Source organism: Bufo gargarizans, chromosome 5 (assembly GCF_014858855.1).
Source record: "Bufo gargarizans isolate SCDJY-AF-19 chromosome 5, ASM1485885v1, whole genome shotgun sequence".
Classification (NCBI taxonomy): domain Eukaryota; kingdom Metazoa; phylum Chordata; class Amphibia; order Anura; family Bufonidae; genus Bufo; species Bufo gargarizans.
In genome coordinates, this window is record NC_058084.1 from 493,220,404 (window position 1) to 493,241,334 (window position 20,931).

Here is a 20,931-nt window from a genome sequence, read left to right on the forward strand (position 1 = left end):
AAATTGCTAAATTGGGAATTGTACTTCAACCCAGAACAAAAAATGTGCTTTGACGGACACTAAATATCTTGCCCAGCAACAACAGTACAGCGGTGGGTAACGAGAGATTTAGAGGGAATTAAATTTGAGGCCTAGTATTTAGGCGCTGGGTCACCGGTATGGATTTAGTGACAGAATTAGACTTGGAAATGCACAGAAGCGTGTGTGTGAAGTTATTCTGAATGACCCTATGTGCACCTTCAATATTATATACCCTTTTTGGGATAGATTTCAAATAGCTCTGATATAGCAGGAACCACTAAATTATGAAATTGCTAAATTGGGAATTGTACTTCAACCCAGAACAAAAAATGTGCTTTGACGGGCACTAAATAACTTTCCCAGCTACAACAGGACAACGGTAACGAGAGATTTAGAGGGATTTAAATTTGAGGCCTAGTATTTAGGCGCTGGGTGACAGGTATGGGTTTAGTGACAGAATTAGACTTGGAAATACACAGTAGCGGGTGTGTGTGAAGTTATTCTGAATGACCCTATGTGCACCTTCAATATTATATACCCTTTTTGGGATAGATTTCAAATAGCTCTGATATAGCAGAAACCACTAAATTATGAAATTGCTAAATTGGGAATTGTACTTCAACCCAGAACAAAAAATGTGCTTTGACGGACACTAAATATCTTGCCCAGCAACAACAGTACAGCGGTGGGTAACGAGAGATTTAGAGGGAATTAAATTTGAGGCCTAGTATTTAGGCGCTGGGTCACCGGTATGGATTTAGTGACAGAATTAGACTTGGAAATACACAGTAGCGGGTGTGTGTGAAGTTACTCTGAATGACCCTATGTGCACCTTCAATATTATATACCCTTTTTGGGATAGATTTCAAAGAGCTCTGATATAGCAGGAACCACTAAATTATGAAATTGCTAAATTGGGAATTGTATTTCAACCCAGAACAAGAAATGTGCTTGAACGGACACTAAATAACTCGCCCAGCTACAGCACTAGGGACAGATTTAGCTGGATATAAATTTGAGGCCTAGTATTTAGGCGCTGGGTGACCGGTATGGATTTAGTGACAGAATTAGACTGGGATATGGCCAAAAAATGAACAGACTATTGCTGGTTAAATGCACTTGGTGTGACAGCTTCACCCTGATGTAGGCTTTAGCCAAAAAACAACCACACCATTGAGGGTTAAATGCACTTGGTGACAGGCGCAGCTTGCCCCTGATTTTGTATATGGCCAAAAAATGAACAGACTATTGCTGGTTAAATGCACTTGGTGTGACAGCTTCACCCTGATGTAGGCTTTAGCCAAAAAACAACCACACCATTGAGGGTTAAATGCACTTGGTGACAGGCGCAGCTTGCCCCTGATTTTGTATATGGCCAAAAAATGAACAGACTATTGCTGGTTAAATGCACTTGGTGTGACAGCTTCACCCTGATGTAGGCTTTAGCCAAAAAACAACCACACCATTGAGGGTTAAATGCACTTGGTGACAGGCGCAGCTTGCCCCTGATTTTGTATATGGCCAAAAAATGAACAGACTATTGCTGGTTAAATGCACTTGGTGTGACAGCTTCACCCTGATGTAGGCTTTAGCCAAAAAACAACCACACCATTGAGGGTTAAATGCACTTGGTCGCAGCTTGTGCTGGCGCACCACAAGACACAAAATGGCCGCCGATCACCCCAGAAAAATGAGACTGACAAACGGTCTGTGCAGCCTAAAAACAGTGAGCAATTGAGGATCAGCAGCTCAATGATCCACAGCTGCAGATCGATCAGTTAATCAAGTCCTTTGGAGGAGTTAATCTGCCTAATCTCGCCCTACTGTCGCAGCCGCAACCTCTCCCTACGCTAATCAGAGCAGAGTGACGGGCGGCGCTATGTGACTCCAGCTTAAATAGAGGCTGGGTCACATGGTGCTCTGGCCAATCACAGCCATGCCAATAGTAGGCATGGCTGTGATGGCCTCTTGGGGCAAGTAGTATGACGCTTGTTGATTGGCTGCTTTGCAGCCTTTCAAAAAGCGCCAAGAAAGCGTCACAAAAGCGCGAAGAAAGCGACGAACACCGAACCCGAACCCGGACTTTTACGAAAATGTCCGGGTTCGGGTCCGTGTCACGGACACCCCAAAATTCGGTACGAACCCGAACTATACAGTTCGAGTTCGCTCATCCCTAGTCAGAAAACAAGCCGAGATCAAAACCAGACAGACAACGCAGTACCAAACAAGAGACAAAGAGTGTTCAGAAGACCAACCAGGGTCAGAGGAGAGAGCAATCCAATAAGCACATGAACAAGGAACCAGGAACACAGCTAGTGAGTCAGAGACTCTCACTGGCACTGGTGTATGGCCAGGAAGGGGTTAAAATAGAGCACTGAGTCCCTGGATCAGAACCTGACTCAGCACACAGTAATAGAGCAGCTGAGCAATCAGTCCACTGCTAATCTTCCCCAGCACACCCCCACTGCAGGGAGAAACAGAGCATTGCTGTCACAAACTTACCTGTCTGGGCTCCAACACCACTGTCTCTGGTTTCGGCGCGGCTGTGCCGGGTGAAATGCCCTGCCAGACACCTGTTGACGAAGTCGTGTCCATAGCAACAGAGCGCAATGCTCTCTTACACCATGCAGTATGCGTGCGCTGGAGGCAATGGGTGGCAGGCTGAGTTACAGCCCAGCTGCCCAGTTAGTTTGAAGATTGAAAACTGTCCTATGGAGTGCCGAGTCAATGGACCTATCAGGTTCTGATCCAGGAACTCAGCACGCAATACACCTTGGTACTGTGTTTCCCGTCTGGTTCTGATCTCGGCTTGGCTATTTGTGTACCCTCTGTCTCTCATTTTGGTACTGTATCATCCACCTGTTTCCTACCCATTTCTGTCTGACTCTGCTTTTGTTTTGTTTTTTGTCTCTGTGTGTCTTGCACCTTAGTTGAGAAGGGAACAGTGACCAGTTGCGAACTTGCTGCCTAGGGCTTGCACTGCAAATAGGCAGGGAAAGCGGGAGGGGTTCCAGTCCATGTTTTCCCTACCGACTGCCATCACAATCGCATCCTGTTGCTAAGGATGCTGTTGCATCACCAGTGTGTGTGGCTCAGCAGTGCATCTCTCCCGACACGGCCGTGCCAAGGCTGAGTATCACGCCACCGGAGCCCAGACAGGTAAGTTTCTTACACAGGGGCCTTCATCTTAATCAGGGTTTCAGAGTCCACATAAGAATTCCCAGACATTGCTGGCTGGTGTCAGCTGTATAATATACAGTTGCAAGAACCCTTTGGAATGATATGGATTTCTGCACAAATTGGTCATAAAATGTGATCTGATATTCATCTAAGTCACAACAATAGACAATCACAGTCTGCTTAAACTAATAACACACAAAGAATTAAATGTTACCATGTTTTTATTGAGCACACCATGTAAACATTCACAGTTCAGGTGGGAAAAGTACGTAAACCCCTAGACTAATGACATCTCCAAGAGCTAATTGGAGTGAGGTGTCAGCCAACTGGAATCCAATCAATGAGATGAGATTGGAGGTGTTGGTTACAGCTACCCTGGCCTTTAAAAAACACACACCAGTTCTGGGTTTGCTTTTCACAAGAAGCATTGTTTGATGTGAATGATGCCTCGCACAAAAGAGCTCTCAGAAGACCTACGATTAAGAATTGTTGACTTGCATAAAGCTGGAAAGGGTTGCTCCAAAAGCCTTGCTGTTCAACAGTCCACGGTAAGACAAATTGTCTATAAATGGAGAAAGTTCAACACTGCTGCTACTCTCCCTAGGAGTGGCTGTCCTGTAAAGATGACTGCAAGAGCACAGCGCAGACTGCTCAATCAGGTGAAGAAGAATCCTAGAGTGTGAGCTAAAGACTTACAAAAGTCTCTGGCATATGCTAACATCCCTGTTAGCGAATCTACGATACGTAAAACACTAAAGAATGGATTTCATGGGAGGATACCACAGAGGAAGCCACTGCTGTCCAAACAAAACATTGCTGCATGTTTACAGTTTGCACAAGAGCACCTGGATGTTCCACAGCAGTACTGGCAAAATATTCTGTGGACAGATGAAATCAAAGTTGAGTTGTGGCAGAAAAATATAGGGCTCTTATGTAGGCTAAAAAATGGGAAACATTGAGAAAACAGTGTGGATTGTAGTAAAGACACATGAAAAGAAAATAATTGGTGCTTTACCCAATGTACCAGAGTCAATGTCACCATATTATCAAGCTAATTGTAAATTGTCCTTCAAAGGATTACGTCTCTTTGAAGTGTAAAGCTGAAAAAAAAAATATAGGGCTGAAGTGATATCAAATGGAAAAACTATATTGAATGTTATTGATGTTTGGAGTTCACATCCAACGTTGCCAATATTACTTGAAATACATTACAATAATCAAGTGGATAAATCATCTTGTAATCTGAAGTCTGAATTATTGGACACTTATTGAAAGGCATTAGATAATGGATGGATCCAGTTGATAGATAAGAAATTGATAGATAAAATATGGCACAAAATATTTTTAATTAGATTTAGAGAATACATATGGCTCACAGTCATTATTATGTTAAATTGTCCTTCAAAATAAATAGGTAGATACTGTAGATAGATACTGTAGATACCATTGATAGATACAATAGATAGATATGCGATACATACAGTAGGTAGATACACAGATTAGACATATAGTAGAGATTATCAAACTTCTTGCAATTTTTCTCTTGTCCAATTTGGCGAATTTTGTAAAATAATTTGATTTGTGTCCAAATCAATACTACAAGAATCAAATGTACTATATTTTGCCTTAAAATTGTATTGTTTTATTTTTTTTATTTTTGCTCTTTCTTCCCAATCCCTCCTTTAAGCTCTTTAATGCAATGACAGTAACAGCAAATAATGTCAGTGACATTGACATACATAGCTGTGTGTAAACTAATCGATAACAATGCTAATAACCAGCCTGCTTAAAAACACCCCGCACTATCACATGCTTTTTAATATTAGAAACCTTCCAAAAAGTGTCCCTTATCAGGGAGCAAATGGTGTTTAAACACACAGTGTTATAGGAGAAAAGCTGTGGATTGTTGGGAAAAAGCATGCATCTCTATGCGGTAATGCTATAACTTAGTGGTATAGTGGTCTGCCCTGCATGTCGAGATCCTAGGTTCAAACCCCAGAATTTATAAAGATTTTTTTTCTGTATATTCAAAACCATATTAAAATATGTGTGAAGCTATAGTGTATGGAATATAAGTGACTTTCAGGGCCTTCAGAGGTCATGACTAGCCCCAGCATCCAGCAAGGCAGGGGACGTGTCTGGGTCACATATGCCAGTCAAAAACCTAGTTTTGATTTCCCTCTCCTTATTGGTCACCCACCTTGGGAGGGAGCGGTTAGCTCCTACCTTCAGTGTTAGTTCTTCAGCACAAAGTGCATTGCAGCTTCAGTCTTTTAAGGTGACAAGAATCATGAAGACATGGGAACCTCTGCACTCCCTGCATCATCCCCACCACCTGTGTCACCAGCAAGGTCCAGACGCTCTCGTTTACCTCAACGCCTGAGCCCCAGCCCGGTACACAGGGCTCAGAGGTCAAGAGGCAAGAAGCCTGCTAGAGGAGATAAATGGCCTCTGGACAGACAGACACTGGAGCACTTCTCCTCCTCACCTCAACATCAGGTGTAGTATCCCCCCCAACCAGTCCTCACGGGATAGTGAGAGTTTTGGAGTAGTTGCTGACATTCATCACACTTACAGAGCCCAGCAGACAGAGCCTGCTCCGCACAGCAAACATCCTCCATCACAGCTCCAAAATTCTCACCATCCTGTGGGGACTGAGGGGGGACATCCTGGACCTGATGTCGAGGGGAGGGAGTCCCCTCGACATCAGGTCCAGTATGTCCCCCACCAGTCCCCACAGGATGGTGAAAATTTTGGACTAGTTGCAGACACTTACAGAGCCTAGCAGTCAGAGTCTGCTCCTCACAGCAATCATCCTCACTCACAACCCTCTCCCTCCTGCCTTGCTTCCAGAGCTCTCCTCCTGTGCCCAGAGTTTAGGAGTGCAGGGCCACACACCAGCCAGCCCACGGCTGCATCCAGGTGCTGCCCCCCCCTCCTGCACTCTGGGCCCTCTTGCACTCTGGGCCCTCCTGCACAGTCCTGTTCTCATTAACCCCAGCACTGCCAGCAATAGGCCTGAGGAAGAAATTTCCAGAGCCTCTTCTATAGGAAGTCCCATCCTAAGGACAGAAGTGAGCTAACAGTTGTCACGTATGTCACCAGTCCCCTCTGTATACTGATCCCCATGTTAGCCCATCACATGTGCATCCCAGCACTGTTAACAGTATGTTCCCTGAGTCTGTGAGCCTTGCGGCTACACCTTCATAACCACCATCCCTCCACCTGTATCATCAGCAAGTCGCACCTCTGCTCCCCACCTTTCCAGATCCCCTAAGCCTCAACCTCTTCTTTACTCACCAGTGTTCAGCCTCCGCAACAATGCTTCACCTGCTCATCGTTCCGCTTTATGGTGGCTTCCGCTCATTCGCCGGAGCCTTCCCAAGAATCTCTCTGTCATGGTGAGGGACATCACATACATTGCGACTCCAGTTCATCCAGTATTCGCCCAAAAGTAGTTCATGGTCCAGAGTTTTGACTAGGTGAGTGCAACTGGGACTCGGCGTGGATGGGCCGCTTACTGATAGTACACAGAACATTAGAAAAGCACTTATTTTAGAAAAGTTTTGTGCTTCTCCAGCTTATGTACAGAACATCCCCCCCCCCCCTGTTTCTGGTAATTCCAACTATTCTTTTGATACCCAGGCGCCAGAGCAGATAGCGAGAGCCGTTCTTCCGCTATTTTGGGGGCTCCTGCTTTTTCGGTGTCGCCGCTGAGCTGGCACCTGGCTGACGAAGTAAAAGAAAAAAATCTGGGCCCAACAGTATGTAGATGTTTATTCTTTAGTCGCCAGACAGAGAATCTGGATAAACCATTTAAACGATCAGGTGACTCGGAGGTAGACAAGTCTAATCTAATCCCCCAAACAATCAGGAATTGGCTCAAGGCTTCTCTAAATTTGCCAGCACCCTCTGTGAGTGTTTCCCGGAATTGCCATTCCCCCCCCCCCATTGTTCTCTTACCTAACATGATCAGGGGGCTTACAAGGTGGACGATTGTTCATGCTGGGCTAGATATGACAAGCAGTTCTGCAGGTCATAGTAGAGCGACATGATTTAACTTGGGATAGCCAGGACGTCAATCTGTGGCTTCTGGTAATGACTCCTAGTCATCCTACATCTCACACCTTTTCAGGGAGGGCCGATGCACACAGCGGAGCATCGGCCTACAGAGCCAATCCCAAGATATTACACCTCCTGCCACTTTAGAAACGAATGTTCCCACTGCTAGGGATCACACCTAGCAGTGGAGGCCTTAAGAATGCAAAGCTGGCAACAGCAAAATCTGCGGCTCCTGCCCCCTTTCAAGGATGGAACCAAGACTCGCCCATTATCCCAAAACTAAGGATGCAGCCGTACTGCGTGATGGCTTTACATCTGGGTTTTGGACCCCCTTCACTTACTGCGACGACCCATCTTTTGCTAACTATGTGAATTCAGCCAAAGATCATCTTTTTTATATGTTCTAAAGCCCTTTTTGGCGTGTATTAGTGGCAAAAATATATATATTTGCCATTCAGCGGTGCAGTTATATGTTCTAAAGCCTTTTGTGGTGTGTATTAGTGGCAAAAGAAAATTATATTTGATGTTCAGCGGTGCAGTTATATGTTCTAAAGCCTTTTGTGGCGTGTATAAGTGGAAAAAAATAAGGGCCTGCTTGCCGTTCAGCAGTGAAGTTATATGTTCTAAAGCCTTTTGTGGTGTGTATTAGTGGTAAAAGAAAATTATATTTGATGTTCAGCGGTGCAGTTATACAGTCAGGTCTATAAATATTGGGACATCAACACAATTGTAACATTTTTTGTTCTATACACCACCACAATGGATTTGAAATGAAACAAACTAGATGTGCTTTAAATGCAGACTGTCAGCTTTAATTTGAGGGTATTTACATCCAAATCAGGTGAACGGTGTAGGAATTACAACAGTTTGCATATGTGCCTCCCACTTGTTAAGGAACCAAAAGTAATGGGACAATTGGCTTATCAGCTGTTCCATGGCCAGGTGTGTGTTATTTCTTCATTATCCCAATTACAATGAGCAGACAAAAGGTCCAGAGTTAATTTCAAGTGTGCTATTTGCATTTGGAATCTGCTGCTGTCAACTCTCAAGATGAGATCCAAAGAGCTGTCACTATCAGTGAAGCAAGACATCAAGAGAGATAGCAAAAACATTAGGCGTGGCCAAAACAATTGTTTGGAACATTCTTAAAAAGAAGGGACGGAGCGGTGAGCTCAGCAACACCAAAAGACCCGGAAGACCACGGAAAACAACTGTGGTGGATGACCAAAGAATTCTGAAGAAAACACCCTTCACAACAGTTGGCCAGATCAAGAACACTCTCCAGGAGGTAGGTGTATGTGTGTCAAAGTTAACAATCAAGAGAAGACTTCACCAGAGTGAATACAGAGGGTTCACCACAAGATGTAAACCATTGGTGAGCCTCAAAAACAGGAAGGCCAGATTAGAGTTTGCCAAACGACATCTAAAAAAGCCTTCACAGTTCTGGAACAACATCCTATGGACAGATGAGACCAAGATCAACTTGTACCAGAGTGATGGGAAGAGAAGAGTATGGAGAAGTAAAGGAACTGCTCATGATCCTAAGCATACCACCTCATCAGTGAAGCATGGTGGTGGTATTGTCATGGCGTGGGCATGTATGGCTGCCAATGGAACTGGTTCTCTTGTATTTATTGATGATGTGACTGCTGACAAAAGCAGCAGGATGAATTCTGAAGTGTTTCGGGCAATATTATCTGCTCCTTTTCAGCCAAATGCTTCAGAACTCATTGGACGGCGCTTCACAGTGCAGATGGACAATGACCTAAAGCATACTGCAAAAGCAACCAAAGAGTTTTTTTAAGGGAAAGAAGTGGAATGTTATGCAATGGCCAAGTCAATCGCCTGACCTGAATCTGATTGAGCATGCATTTCACTTGCTGAAGACAAAACTGAAGGGAAAATGCCCCAAGAACAAGCAGGAACTGAAGACAGTTGCAGTAGAGGCCTGGCAGAGCATCACCAGGGATGAAACCCAGTGTCTGGTGATGTCTATGCGTTCCAGATGTTAGGCTGTAATTGACTGCAAAGGATTTGCAACAAAGGATTAAAAAGTGAAAGTTTGATTTATGATTATTATTCTATCCCATTACTTTTGGTCCCTTAACAAGTGGGAGGAACATATGCAAACTGTTGTAATTCCTACACCGTTCACCTGATTTAAATGTAAATACCCTCAAATTAAAGCTGACAGTCTGCAGTTAGAGCACATCTTGTTTGTTTCATTTCAAATCCATTGTGGTGGTGTATAGAGCCAAAAATGTTAGAATTGTGTAGATGTCCCAATATTTATGGGCCTGACTGTATATTTGCCGTTCACATGTGCAGTTATATGTTCTAAAGCCTTTTGTGGCATGTATAAGTGGGAAAAAAAATAAGGGCTATTTGCCGTTCAGCGGTGCAGTTATATGTTCTAAAATCCTTTTGCGTGTATTAGTGGCAAAAGAAAAATATATTTGCCATTCAGTGGTGCAGTTATATGTTCTAATGCTTTTTGTGGCGTATATATGTATTAGTGGCAAAAGAAAAATATATTTGCCATTCAGCGGTGCAATTATATGCTCTAAAGCCTTTTGTGGCGTGTATACGTGGAAAAAAATAAGGGCCTCTTTGCCGTTCAGCGGTGAAGTCCTATGTTCTAAAGACCTTTTTGATGTGTATTAGTGGAAAAAGATAAATATATTTGCTGTTCAGCAGTGCAGTTATATGTTCTAATGCCTTTTGTGGCGTGTATAAGTGGGCAAAATAAAGGACTTATTAGCCGTTGTGTAATGAAGTCAGAAAATTACCGACTTTTTTGGGGTGTTTTAATTTCCTATGTATTTATTTGATCTAACGGTATTTCAAACAGAGAAGTGCCAAGCCCTGGCCCTGGTGCAGGCACAGGTCGCAGCAGAGTAAGAGGGCATGGCAGCAGGAGTCGCAGCAAGAGGCCCGAGCTCCCGGTATCATCTAGCGGTCATGTCACCCAGCGGTTCTTGAATGACTTGGTCATCCACTGCATTTCAAGTGACATCAGACATCCCCAGCCAAGAGTCGGTGGGTTCGTCAGACAAACCCTTAGTTGGCATGGCCTGGGAGCAGGCCCTGTGCCCTCACCTGTCCTCCACCTGCCTCTGTCCTTTTCTGTTCCCTCAGCCAGAGAAACATTGTATGCTGTGGGCTCATCTCCTCTATATAGTGAGGAAGAGCTACTAGAAAACAGTCAGAAGCTACTGGCAAGCCAAGATGTGGAGTAGACATCCGCCGCTTCCTCCACTAGGCGGGCAAGTAGTAATGAGGAGAGTGGCGTGGGAGCTGGTGTTGCGAGAGGTAAGGCTCCTGACCCAGTGACAGTTGAGAAGGACATCAGTGACTTGCAGACAGTACTCGATGATGATGATCATGTAGCTAATCGCACTTGGGAGCCGGGTGATGAAGGGGCTTCATCATCATCAGGAGAAGAGGGTTGCAGCTTGCCCATGAGGCAGCGGTGGAGCCAGCAAGTCACTAGCATGGCCGGGAGTCAGCAAGGTGGCAGCAGTGGGAGGTCTGTAGCCAAACGTGCCAGGGGTAGACCACCCGCTTTGCAGGAGCCTACCTGCGAAGTAGTGCATGGGTTTGCGGAAGCAGCAGCGGTAGCAGTCAGTCAATGCGTAGTGTTGGGGGTAAAATCACCTACTTGGCAGTGTAGCAGTTTTTTGTTAAGCAGCCAGGGGGGTGAACATGGCCATATGTAGGATCTGTGGGCAGAAGGTGAAGCGTGGCCAGGTTGCCAATGTTGGCACCATATGCATATGCAGCGTCACCGTTTTGCAGCCGAGACCGTGATCCGTGTATCCTGTCCGTCAAAAAAATTATGACCTGTCCTATTTTTTTGACGGACAACGGTTCACGGACCCATTCAAGTCAATGGGTCCGTGAAAGAACACGGATGCACACAAGATTGGCATACGTGTCCGTGATCCGTGGCCGTAGGTTACTTTCATACAGACGGATCCGAAGATCCGTCTGCATAAAAGCTTTTTCAGAGCTGAGTTTTCACTTCGTGAAAACTCAGATCCGACAGTATATTCTAACACAGAGGCGTTCCCATGGTGATGGGGACGCTTCTAGTTAGAATATACAACGAACTGTGTACATGACTGCCCCCTGCTGCCTGGCTACACCCGATCTCTTACAGGGGGCTGTGATACGTACAATTAACCCCTTAGGTGCTGCACCTGAAGGGGTTAATTGTGCGTATCATAGCCCCCTGTAAGAGATCCGGGGCTGCCAGGCAGCAGGGGGAAGACCCCCCTCCCTCCCCAGTTTAAATTTCATTGGTGGCCAGTGCGTCCCCCCCCTTCCTCCCTCTATTGTAATAATAACATTGGTGGCACAGTGTGCGCCCCCCCTTCCTCCCTCTATTGTATTATTACATTGGTGGCAGTGTGCGACCTCCCTCGGCCCCCCTCCCTCCCTCTATTACATTAATAACATAGAGGGAGGGAGGGGGGCCGGGGGAGGCCGCACACTGCCACCAATGTAATAATACAATAGAGGGAGGAAAGGGGGGGGGCGGGAGGGGGCCGCACACTGCCACCTATGTTATTAATGTAATAGAGGGAGGAAGGGGGGGGCGGGGGGGCGCACACTGTGCCACCAATGTTATTATTACAATAGAGGGAGGGAGGGGGGGACGCACTGGCCACCAATGAAATTTAAACTGGGGAGGGAGGGGGATCTGCCCCCTGCTGCCTGGCAGCCCCGGATCTCTTACAGGGGGCTATGATAGCACAATTAACATAACCCCTTCAGGTGTGGCACCTGAGGGGTTAATTGTGCTGATCACGGCCCCCTGTATGAGATCGGGTGCTGCCAGGCAGCAGGGGGCAGTCATGTACACAGTTTGTAGTATATTCTAACTAGAAGCGTCCCCATCACCATGGGAACGCCTCTGTGTTAGAATATACTGTCGGATATGAGTTTTCACGATGTAACTCATATCCGACAGTATATTCTAACATAGAGGCGTTCCCATGGTGATGGGGACGCTTCAAGTTAAAATATACCATCGGATTGGAGAAAACACCGATCCGATGGTATAAAAGAGACTCCAAACTTTACATTGAAAGTCAATGGGGACGGATCCGTTTGCAATTGCACGTTGTGTCAACGTCAAACGGATCCGTCCCCATTGACTTGCATTGTAATTCAGGACGGATCCGTTTGGCTCCGCACGGCCAGGCGGACACCAAAACTACTTTTTTTTCATGTCCGTGGATCCTCCAAAAATCAAGGAAGACCCACGGACGAAAAAACGGTCACGGATCACGGACCTACGGACCCCGTTTTTGCGGACCGTGAAAAAAAACTGTCGTGTGCATGAGGCCTAACTGCAAGGTACAATGTTCTACACCACTATAGAGGCTCTCTTGAGCCAGGAAATAGCTGGCAAACCTGAATCAAATTTTCGAAAAATTCGCTCATCTCTAGGGGGGAAAAAAAATCATAATTATCATATGAAGTCACAATCATGAGAAAGGTAATAATTAGGAGATGAAAAGTCATTTTTATCAGAAACAATTCATAATCAGGATGGATATAGTCCTCATTTTGATATATGAATAAATTATACTGACTATAATAGTCCTAATTGTGAAAAGAAGTCCTAATTATGAGATAAGAAAGTAATCGTTTTATGAAAAAAATAAAAATGTATTACAAAGTCAAATTCTAAGAACTGCCGACAGTACACATGACTCGTCAGTAGGATAAACACCCGAAATAATAGAATTATAAAAGTATGCTGTATATTATAGGTAAAAATAATATGTTTTAGGTGAGGGGGGGTCAAATTTCTGTGGGAGGAGTGTATTATGATGGGACTTTTTAAAATCAGTTTTCCTTTAAGTTTGCAATGGAGAAAGGTACACCAAATCTACCAAAAGTAGCACATTGTTTGAAAAATGTGAAATCTTTTTAAGCCTAACACTTTTGTCTATAAATACTACTTCAGTTTTCCTACTCCACCCCCTACTGGAATGATTTAGAAACTTTTTTTGTTTTTGCTAATTTAAAGAGTAACTAAACTTTTCATTAAAATGTCAATATGATGTCACTAATGCCCTAATAATTAGTGTTGAGCGCGGATATGGGAATTACGAATATTTATCGCGAATATCGCAACTTCGAGAATTTGCTAATATTTTGAATATAGTGCTATATATTCGTTATATCGAATATTCGTCATTTTTTTCCATGATTCCTCCCTGTTTCTTGCTTGTGGGCCAATGAGTCATTGGCTCACAAGCAACTTAAAGAGGACCTTTCACCAGAATTAAACTTCTAAAGTAACTATACAGACATGTAGAGCGGCGCCCAGGGACCCCCCTGCACTTACTGTTATACCTGGGCGCCGCTCCGTTCTCCCCAATCACAGCGCTCAGCTCATAGCCTGAGAGGCTTTTTTCTCTCTCAGGCTATATGCTGAGCGCTGTGATTGGCCAGCGCTGCAGCATGGGAGAATGAGCCGCCGGCAGGTTCCCCTGGGTGGAGCCTAACTGTAAAGATACCGGAGGCAATTACCGGAGAACGGAGCGGCGCCCAGGTATAACAGTAAGTGCAGGGGGGTCCCTGGGCGCCGCTCTACATGTCTGTATAGTTACTTTAGAAGTTTAATTCTGGTGAAAGGTCCTCTTTAAGCAGGGAGGAATCATGACTTCAGAAGGAAAAAAATTACGAATATTATAAAAAATGAATATATAGCACTATAGAATATAGTGCTATATATTTGTTTTTTATTCACTTTGCATTTACCGACTTTTACATTGCAATTTTTTCGGAATCATGAAAATAATTTTATGCGATTTTTACATTGCAGATTTAATTTTGAATACGAATATTCACAAATATATGACGAAAAATACACCACACCACATATTCGCTAAATATAGCGAATTAAAATATTGCCCCTGCTTCTCATCGCTACTAATAATAGTTTTTCTAATATACTTTATTAAGGACTTTGGCATTTTTATTACAGTTTTCACCCCCTAAAGTGCACAATTCCCTGTGCGCTTAAAATGTACATTTCTGCACACTGTTGACTGCTCAGCGGTGTACGGAGTGCGGGCTGTAGACACTTTATGAATGGGGCCACAGCAGCGCGGTGAGTTTGGGCAGGAGCGCGTATTGCTGCCCCAGGAGGCGGCTATGCCAGGATTAGCTGAGCGGAGCGGCTCCTGCTTCTGCCTGCTCCGCTAAGCTACAGAAATGTCAATTTTAAGCGCACAGGAAATGGTGTGCTTTAGTGAGGAGGGGGACGTGTAATACAATACAATGGCATACAAAATACCATAATAAAGTATATTAGAAAAACGATTATTACGGCATTAGGAACATCTTAATAAATTTTACTCAAAAGTTTAGTTACTCTTTAAAAAAAACATTTATCAATACTGGAGTAAAACTCATTACCATATGTAACCACACCCACTTTCCCACTCACATGTCAGTAAGTAGCGAGGGTGATGTAAAACAGCAAAAAGTCCAAAATTTGGACACAAAACGGCACTTACGCCAAAATGTTTGACTTTTGTACAGTACGCCAGTTTCTGATAAGCTTGATGCATTCCTCTCCTGTGACTTTTAAAGGTATTTTCAAGCTTTCAGTAAATAAAGCTTAATATTGTATAATGCAGCAAATTGCAACTTTCTAATATTTCCTTTTTTTAGCATTTTTTTTAAAACAGGCTTTCTACCTGTGAATGTAAACTTGTATATACTTAGGCCTCTTTCACACGGGCATTGCGGGTGCGTTGCGGGAAAAGATGTGGGTGCGTTGTGGGAAAATGCGTGATTTTTCCGCGCAAGTGCAAACCGTTTTAATGTGTTTTGCACGCGCGTGAGAAAAATCGGCATGTTTGGTACCCAGACTTCTTTACTGAAGTTCAGGTTTGGGTTAGGTGTTCTGTAGATTTTTTTCTGTAGGTCCCCATCCCGATAATCACCTGGCAACCATGTGTGAAAATTGCACCGCATCCACACTTGCTTGCGGATGCTTGAGATTTTCACGCAACCCCATTCACTTCTATGGGGCCTGCGTTGCGCGAAAAACGCACAATATAGAGCATGCTGCGATTTTCCTGCAACGCACAAGTGATGCGTGAAAATCGCCGCTCATCTGCACAGCCCCATTGAAGTGAATGGGTCCGGATTCAGTGCGGGTGCAATGCGTTCACCTCACGCATTGCACCTGCATGGAATTCTTGCCCGTGTGAAAGGGGCCTTAGAGTTTGAAAACCTGTCCTCCTCATTTCCAACTGACTCAGGTACGAGTGATAAAGTGGACTTGAACAGGACAGAACGCTTAATATCAACATGTTAAATATTTCCATTCACTGACAGCAAGCAGATATGTTGACAATTATGAGCAATTAAAACATAAACTATGTTATCATGTTATCTCATTTTTCATTTAATAGTAATTCCATAAAATTAGAAGAAAATCAATTGAAAGGGAACCTGTCACATTAAACATGGTGTCTGATCTGCAGGCAGCAGGCTATAGAGCAGGAGGAGCTGAACAGATTGATATATCGTTTTATGGGAAAAGATTCAGTAAAACCTGTAATTTATATGTCTGCTATTTCTGAGTGTAGGAGTCATGTAAGCAGTACTAATCAGGGACTGATAGCTATAACTGTATGCAGTCACAGAGAGCACCGCCCACATGACTCCTAAAGAATCAGCAGAGATATAAATGTATAAATTGCAAGTTTTATTTATATCTGAAAAAACTATATAACTGCTCAGCTCCCCCTGCTCTATTACATGCTGACCGCAGATTGCACTGCATTTTTATAGTGGCAGGTATCCTTTTTAGGCCTCATGCATACGACCATATGAATTTTACGGTCTGCAATTTGAAGATCTGCAAAATATGGATACTGTGGCTGCAATGGGTTCGTGGTCGGAATTTTGTGGCCAAGTATAGGACATGTTCTATCTATTAGCGGAACGGACATACTGGGGGACACACATGGATCGTATTTTCATAGTTGTCAACTGTCCTGAATTTTTACAGACAGTCCTGGAAAACTTGCGCTAAAAATGAGAGTGGTTCGCATAAACCCTGCTAATAAAGGCTTATAGTCCTGATTTTACAAACTTAAATGTTGGTCAGTATGTATTTTGCGGTACAGTGATGTACACAAGTCCTTACGGTAAGGCCTTATGCACACAAACGTATCTTCTTTCTGTGTCTGTTCTGTTGTTTTTTTTTTGCGGACCGTATGCAGAACCATTCATTTCAATGGGTCCACAAAAAAAAAGTATGTCCGCATGTCCGTTCCGCAAAAAAATAGAGCACGTCCTATTATTGTCCGCACTATGGACAAGGACAGGACTGTTTTATTTAGGGCCAGCTGTTCCATTCCACAAAATACAGAATGCACACGGACGTCATTCGTGTTTTTTGCGGACCGCAAAATACATACGGTCGTATGCATGAGCCCTAAGTGTTATGTTTGTGGGGTAATAGTTATGATCCATTAACCCCTTAACAACCTGCGCTGTACATGTACGACACAACCGGACGTGACTTAACGCCCAGCGCGGTACATATACGGTGCACTGATCAGGCTGGTGCAGGAGCTGCGCCTGCCCAATCCGCAGCAGGGGTTGGGAAGTCACTGATAGCTGGACTCCTGCTGTATGCGCCGGCATTGGTGAAATCACCGATACCGGCACATTAATCCCTGCACAGCGGGCTTCAGACATGTGCAGTGTGGCCATCAGGTCCCGGCGCTGCTGTAATGTGGACCCGATGGCAAGGAAGGCCTGGGAGATCCAGCCAGAAGTATTGTAATGCATTGTAAAGGGGATCAGACCCCTAAAAGTTTAAGTCCCAGAGTGGGACAAAAAAAAAAAACTTACAAACAAAGTTACAAAAGTAAAGTTTAACAAAAAAATTTAAAGTTTCAAGTGAAAAAAAATAATAACCGTCCTTTTCCCAAAATAAAGTTAAAAAATAATTGTAAAAAATAGGGAAAAATAGAAAAAGTTGACATATTAGGTATCACCGCGTCCGTATCGACTGGCTCTATAAAAATATCACATGACCTAACCTCTCAGGTGAACACTGTCAAAATTTTTTAATAAAAACAGCGCTAAAAAAACATTTTTTGTCACCTTACATCACTAAAAGTGTAACACCAAGAGTTTCTACTCTAGGGGCGCATCAGGGTGTCTTCAAATGTGACATGGCAGCTTAACCTGTTCCAGACACAGGGCATACCAATACGCCCTGATGTCCTTGTACTTCAGACCTGTGGTTTGCGGCTTTTTATGGTGTGGCGGCGTTGCCATTAGGTCCCCATGCGGCTGTAGGGGGGACCCAATGGCATGGAAGGCAGCACGATGCCTTCCTGAGGCATCATCGCTGCCTTCCTGTGACGAGCCTGTGAGATCCAGCCCCCTGGATCTCACAGGCCGGAAGCTGTATGAGTAATACACACTAGTGTTGAGCGCGAATATTCGAATATCGAATTTTTTTCGCGAATATCGGCACTTCGCTAATTCGCGAATATTTCGAATATAGTGATATAAATTCGATATTTCGAATATTATTATTTTTATTTATTTTTTTTTGTTATATTTTTTTCTTTCCCACTTCCCTAAAGTTGTTCTTACCTGTCCTTTGGATTCCTGGCTTCCTGGCTGCTCCAGTCAGTGCCCGTTGCCGCTTCTGCCGACTTCCATGCTCATGGAGCGTCCCCATCACCATGGGAACGACTCAATATACTAGAATGTACTGTCGGATTTGAGAATTACGTTGAAATCGCAATTCGATTATTTCAAGTTATAATAATCGAATTTCGATTTTAACTTAAAGGCTACTCTCCTATTGAAATAGCAATGCGATTAATTCAAGTTATAAAAATCGAATTTCGATTTTAACTTAGCACTGCTATATTCCATATTCGTTAATTCTAGCCTAATATGGAATATAGCAGTGCTAAGTTAAAATCGAAATTAGATTATTATAACTTGAATAATCGAATTGCGATTTCAACTTGGACCTGGTTTACTATGGTTGGCTGGGTAGAATTAGCGAATATGACGAATATATTCGTCATATTCCACAAAACGAAGATAACGAAGTATTCTGCATCTTCGTTTTAGCTACCTATTCGTCAACTTCGCTAATTCTAGCAATCATATAGGAAAGTTGACTATAGAGACAGCTAAGTTTAATTCGCTATGCGATTAGATTACTTTGCTTTTTTTTAATAAATAGAATAATTATAATACCTGATAATTATTATAATTATACTATTTATAAAAAAAAAGCAGTCATATATTCGCATAGCGAATTAAACTTAGCTGTCTCTATAGTAAACTTTCCTATATGATTGCTAGAATTAGCGAAGTTGACGAATAGGTAGCTAAAACGAAGATGCAGAATACATTCGTTATCTTCGTTTTGTGGAATATGACGAATACATTCGTTATATTCGTTTTGTAGAATATAACGAATATATTCGTCATATTCGCTAATTCTACCAAGCCAACCATAGTAAACCAGGTCCAAGTTGAAATCGCAATTCGATTAATTCAAGTTATAATAATCGAATTTCGATTTTAACTTAGCACTGCTATATTCCATATTCGTTAATTCTAGCCTAATATAGAATATAGCAGTGCTAAGTTAAAATCAAAATTCGATTTTTATAACTTGAATTAATCGCATTGCTATTTCAATAGGAGAGTAGCCTTTAAGTTACAATCGCAATACGCGATTATTTAAATCGCATATTAATCGCGATAACAAGAATAATGACGAATATTCAATTTCGACGAATATAAAACGAATATTCTATCTAATATTCGCGAATTTCGTGGAAATCGAATATGGCACCTGCCGCTCATCACTAATACACACAGCATTACTCATACAGCCAATGCATTCCAATACAGAAGTATTGGAATTCATTGTAAAGGATTAGACCCCCAAAAGTTGAAGTCCCAAAGTGGGACAAAAAATAAAGTGAAAAAAAAGTAAAAAAAATAAATTCCCCCCCCCAAATTTTTTTTTAAAGTTTCAAGTAAAAATAAACAAAAACGTCATTTTCCGCAAATAAAGTAGGGGGGAAAAAAAAAGTTGACATATTAGGTATCGATGCGTCCGTATTGACTGGCTCTATAAACATATCACATGACCTAACCCCTCAGATGGACACCGTAAAAAATAAAAACTGTGCTAAATAAACAATTTTTTTGTCCCCTTACATAACAAAAAGTGTAATAGCAAGCGATTAAAAAGGTGTTTGCCCACTATAATAGTACCAATCTAACCGTCACCTTATCCCTCAAAATATGAGCCCCTACCTGAGTCAATCGTCCAAAAAATAAAATGGCTCAGAATATGGAGACACTAAAACATAATTTTTTGTTTTAAAAAAGCTGGTATTGTGTAAAATGTACATAAATAAAAAAAAGTATACATATTAGGTATCGCCACGTCTGTATCGACCGGCTCTATAAAAATATCACATGACCTAACCCCTCAGATGAATACCGTAAAAAAATAAAATAATCTGTGCTAAATAAACAATTTTTCTGTCCCCTTACATCACAAAAAGTGTAATAGCAAGCGATCAAAAAGTAATATGCACCCCAAAATAGTGCCAATCAAATCGTCATCTCATCCTGCATAAATCATACCCCACCCAAGATAATCGCCCAAAAACTGAAAAAAACTATGGCTCTCAGACTATGGAAACACTAAAACATGGTGGAAAACTTACATAAATAAAAAAAGTATACATATTAGGTATCGCCGCGTCGTAATAACTTGCTCTATAAAAATATCACATGACCTAACCCCTTAGGTGAAAAAATATTCGTCTTAGGTTTTGCTGCATTTTTTACAACCTGGTCTATAAAAATACCACATCTAACCTGTCAGATGAATGTTGTAAATAAAAAATAAAAACGGTGCCAAAACAGCTATTTCTTGTTACCTTGCCTCACAAAAAGTGTAATATAGAGCAAACAAAAATCATATGTACCCTAAAATAGTGCCAACAAAATTGCCACCCTATCCCGTAGTTTCTAAAATGGGATCACTTTTTTGGAGTTTCTACTCCAGGGGTGCATCAGGGGAGCTTCAAATGGGACATGGTGTCAAAAAACCACTCCAGCAAAATCCACCTTCCAAAAACCTTATGGCATTCCTTTCCTTCTGCGCCCTGCCGTGTGCCCGTACAGCGGTTTACGACTACATATGGGGTGTTTCTGTAAACTACAGAATCAGAGTCATAAATATTGAGTTTGGTTTGCCTGTTAACCCTTGCTTTGTAACTGGAAAAATATTATTAATATGGAAAATCTGCCAAAAAAGTGAAATTCTGAAATTTCATCTACATTTTCCTTTAATTCTTCTGGAACATCTAAAGGATTAACAAAGTTAGTAAAATCAGTTTTGAATACCTTGAGGGGTGTAGTTTCTAAAATGGGGTCTCTTTTTTGTAGTTTCTACTCTAGGGGTGCATCAGGGGGTCTTCAAATGTGACATGACAGCTTAAAATTATCCCAGTGAAATATGTTTTCCAAAATCATATGGCTTTCCTTTCCTTTTGCTCAATGCCGTGTCCCCATACAGCAGTTTGCGACCACATATGTAAACTACAGAATCAGGAC

At 42.6% G+C, this 20,931-nt stretch overlaps 1 protein-coding gene across 1 annotated transcript in view; it reads left to right on the forward strand.

Moving 5' to 3' along the window:
* MALRD1 (MAM and LDL receptor class A domain containing 1) overlaps positions 1–20,931 on the forward strand; it is a 500,726-nt gene that overhangs the window by 309,330 nt on the left and 170,465 nt on the right. The window lies entirely within an intron of this gene.